Consider the following 4,977-nt stretch of genomic DNA (forward strand, 5'->3'; position numbering starts at 1 on the left):
CAATACACGAGCAACAGCTCTGGTTGACATTCCTGCTGTCAGCATGCCAATTGCAGGCTCCCTCAAATCTTGCGACATCTGTGGCATTGTGCTGTGTGATAAAACTGCACCTTTCAGAGTGGCCTTTTATTGTGGGCAGTCTAAGGCACACCTGTGCACTAATCATGGTGTCTAATCAGCATCTTGATATGGCACACCTGTGAGGTGGGATGGATTATCTCAGCAAAGGAGAAGTGCTCACTATCACAGATTTAGACTGGTTTGTGAACAATATTTGAGGGAAATGATGATATTGTGTATTTGGAAAAAGTTTTAGATCTTTGAGTTCATCTCATACAAAATGGGAGCAAAACCAAAAGTGTTGCGTTTATATTTTTGTTGAGTGTATAACCATATTGTAATCCAGCGAATGGGAAAAGGCATAAACAGGAGGCATGGAAAAGGGTACATTAATAAATTCTGTTTTCCAACAGTTGCTAAAGTTTAAACATCAAATCAAATTTCAATATCAAATGTATTAACTCATTCAATTCCATTGTAGAAGGATAAGAAAATTGTGTTTAAGAAAGTAAAATTACTATATTTAAAGCATCCAATTGAAAAAATAAAAACTGATCCTGACTTTGAAGGCGACGCTGTGATTTTTGGGGATTTAATCAATATCCTTGAGAAGCAGATGAGTGAGTGAGGAGTATCACTAACAATGTGAGGGAGTGTCATTATGGATGTGTCGCATTGCTCTGAGCATGATTCAACAGTGTTAAGAGGACCCATGGGTGCAGTTTGGTGGGGGATAGGGGGGACATGCCCCCCCCACCTTTTCAACCAGGGGAGACAGAATATGGTATGCCGCCCCCCCCCCACCTTCTGACATATATGTGTGTACTTGAAACATGCTATGTCAGTCTTATGTGCAAAACCATGTCAGATTAGTATCTTTGTTTCTACAAGTTTGTATTTTTAGCAGCATTGACTTGTTTCCAACACCTGTTTCTTGTTTGTCACATTCAGAATTTTCTGGGACTGCATTTGCCCAGATTTGAAACCAAAAATAGATGCCTCTAGGGACTAGTTCCTACACATAAGTATCAATGGACCATATGCTAATTTACTAAATTCTGAAAGTTAGAAAAGGAAATCAGAAAGTCTATCTGGGACCTCAGAAAGCCCATCTGCAATTATTGCTTTATCTCTAAAATCAGTCTGTGCAAGCGAAATTATGTTCAGTATGAGTGTTGTCATTAGTGCCACTTCGAAAATTAAATTCATGATAAGTAATTTATCCTAAACTTATGATCTGTTGTTTTTTCAAACTTATGCAAAAAAAAAAAAATACAGTATGTGATAGTTAATAATTATTATTAAGAGCCTGTTCTTTCATATTTATGAATACATTTTACCACATTGCAGTTGTTTTTTTAATGAAAACTCAACCTATCATTCTTTTTGAGTTCTACACATGTGGTGATACCTTATTTACACCAGGATGTTAATAAAATCAATGCTGGCTATTCTCAGAATAAAGTTCTTATATCCACAGTTTCAAATTGCATAAGTCAAATGGTGTCCACTTTATGGTCTTCTCAAAACATTAAAATTACTGTTCTGGATGCTCTGAATGCATCTGAACTTATCTAGAAACTGTTGGTTTCTGGGGGCCTAAAGCCACCCCCAGACCCCCAGCCTATGGGCTTCAGTCCTCGGGCCTCGCACTTTGTCCCCCCAATTTGTAGTTATAAATTACGCCCTTGAGAGGACCCCAAAAGGCTGGAGACGGCCAAGGACATGTCCACATTTCACCTCACAAATGGTTACTTTGGAGAGGTGGGATGGACCAGTTGTCTGCTTAGGTGGCTGCCAATGTGATTCTGGAGTGTGGTGGATGTGGCTACATGTGGTCACAATGATTGCGTCCAAACCAAACCAAAAAGCAATCTAATTTTTTAGTTAATTTTTTTCCCCATAGGACTTGGCTATGTTTGATTGTTGTGTTGTGAACAGAATTAGTCAATAATTAATGAGCACATTTTGGAACAATAAATTCTGGAACAGATTTATATGAAGAATTCTTATATTATTATTATTATTATTTTACGTATTTTACACTGTGTTACACTGAGTGCTGTTCTGTGAAAAGTTTCTTCTCTCACCTAAAATGAGGAGATTCCTAACATCTAACATTTTACTCTCATATAAATTATTGAAATCTACAGTATTTTACTGAGACTGTGTCGAGGCAGGTCAATATGAAACAATAGACAAGAGCATTGATCTGTGTGTCTGATTGATCAGCTCTGCCGATCAATTCAAAGATAAGAATAATTTTCCAGCATGTGAATGTAATATAGTAACATTCTGGATATGAATCAACTAGAAAAGCACTCAGTATAGTTATAAATAAATCATGCGGATCATTTAGTGGTTGCTTTTACAGCACAGGTCAACTGTTTTCATTTGTTATTTTACATTCTGACTTGTTTTGGATTAATTCTGCAGACAAACCAACAAATTTATATTATTATTATTATTATTATTATTATTTTTTAAAGAGGAATCCTGTGGATCTTTACAACAGAAAACAGCAGCCCTCTAAACTCCCACTTGTATCATCCATGCCAACAAACACCGTGTTGCTGCCATTTGGATTCAAATTCACACATCTTTAATATTTTAATTTAATCCTGTCTGAGCTCCTCAAAACTATTCTTAAGGCTGATTCATGCTTCCGCATCAGAATGCCTCCTGGCAGCATCTGCGGCGGTGACAGTCCGCGGAGCCTTCTGATGGCGTCCGGGACACCTCACCATAATTGTGTCTGCTTTTGTTATTGTTGTCGGACAGTTCAACAGGAGTTACTGTCTGATTCCAGCAGACTGCAAACAAAATACACATCTGATAGGACAAAAATCATTTGATCATATGCATTGAGAAAGTCAGGAAAAATTGAATTTTTGGACAAACTTAAAGTGCTTCAATTGGCTGTACTCACATAAATTAAGTTGATCCAGATGAACACGTAACATTTACGCCAAGTTATTAAGTTACTTTAGATAAACACAGTGCATGTTAAATAAAGGATGCACACTAGTGATAGATAGATAGATCGATCTTCCTCATTAACAAAGGCACTTAAGCCACATGGTTTCCACAACCCGACCCAACACCAGGGTTACTGAACAGAGCCTCAACAAAACCCTGAAGAACACCAACATTCATTGGATTACACTCAGATTTGTCAGGCTGGTTTGAGAATTTGTGGATTTTTTTAATGCACAACCATAGGGTCAACAGAGAATAGTCTAAAAATAAGAAACAACCAGCCAGTGGCACTTCTTTGAGTGAAAAAGCCTTGTTGACGCTTCGAGCCAGAGAAGAATGAACAGACTTATTCAAGCTGACAGTCATTTGTTACAACCAAGACACTGCATGCAAGAGAGGTCTGAATGCACAACACATTGAACTTTGAAGCAGATTGGCTACAGCAGGAGAAGACCACAGACTGTGCCAGTGCTCTCGGAAGAAGGAAGAAGAATGAAGGAAGAAGAACAAAAAGAAGAAGGTAGTAGAGGAATAAAAGAAAGAAGGTAGAAAAACGAAGGAAGAAGGAGGAGGAGGGAAAAAGAGGAAGAAGAAGGAGGAAGAGGGAAAAAGAGGAAGAAGAAGGAGGAGGAAAAGGAGGAAGATGAGATGAAGAATAAGGAATAGGAGGAAAAGGTGGAAGATGAGATGAAGAATAAGGAAGAGGAGGATATGGAGAAAGATGAGGTAAAGAAGAAGGAGCAGCAGGAAAAGGAGGATAGAGGAGGAAGAGCAGGTGATGAAGGAAGGAGGAGGAGGAAGATGAGATGAAGAAAAAGGAAGAGGAGGAAGAAGGAGGAGGATGAAGAAAAGGAGGAAGATGAGGTGAAGAAGAAAGGAGGGGGAAGGAGGAGGAGGAAGAAAAAGAGGGAAGATGAGGTGAAGAAGAAAGGAATAGGAGGAAGGAGGAGGAAAAAGGAGGAAGATGAGATGAAGAATAAGGAATAGGAGGAAAAGGTGGAAGATGAGATGAAGAATAAGGAAGAGGAGGATATGGAGGAAGATGAGGTAAAGAAGAAGGAGCAGCAGGAAAAGGAGGATAAAGGAGGAAGAGCAGGTGATGAAGGAAGGAGGAGGAGGAAGATGAGATGAAGAAAAAGGAAGAGGAGGAAGAAGGAGGAGGAGGAAGAAAAAGGAGGAAGATGAGGTGAAAAGAAAGGAGGGGGAAAGGAGGAGGAGGAAGAAAAAGAGGGAAGATGAGGTGAAGAAGAAAGGAATAGGATGAAGAGGAGGAAAAAGGAGGAAGACAAGGTAAAGAAGAAGGAGCAGCAGGAAAAGGAGGATAAAGGAGGAAGAGCAGGTGATGAAGGAAGGAGGAGGAGGAAGATGAGATGAAGAAAAAGGAAGAGGAGGAAGAAGGAGGAGGAGGAGGAGGAGGAAGAAGGAGGAAGATGAGGTGAAAAGAAAGGAGGGGGAAAGGAGGAGGAAGAAAAAGAGGGAAGATGAGGTGAAGAAAGGAATAGGAGGAAGGAGGAGGAAAAAGGAGGAAGATGAGGTAAAGAAGAAGGAGCAGCAGGAAAAGCAGGATAAAGGAGGAAGAGCAGGTGATGAAGGAAGGAGGAGGAAGAGGAGGAGGAAAAATGAGGAAGATAAGGTGAAGGAGATGAATGGAAAAGGAAGAGGATGAGGAGAGGAATAATGAAAACAAGGGTGAAGAATGAAGGAAGGAGGAGGAGGAGAAGAGAACAAAGGAGAAGAATGAAGGAAGGAGCAGGAGGAGGGGAGGAGGAGAAAAGGAAAAGGTAGAAGAATGAAGGAAGAGGAATAAGAAAAACAAGGTAGATGAGGTGAAAGAGAAGAAAGATGAGGTGAAGAAGGAGGAAGAGGAGGTGAAGAAGGAGAAAGATGAGGTAAAGGAGGAGCAGGAGAAGTTGAAGCAGAAGAATGGAAAAGGAAGAG

This window comes from Thalassophryne amazonica, chromosome 9 (assembly GCF_902500255.1).
Source record: "Thalassophryne amazonica chromosome 9, fThaAma1.1, whole genome shotgun sequence".
Classification (NCBI taxonomy): Eukaryota; Metazoa; Chordata; class Actinopteri; order Batrachoidiformes; family Batrachoididae; genus Thalassophryne; species Thalassophryne amazonica.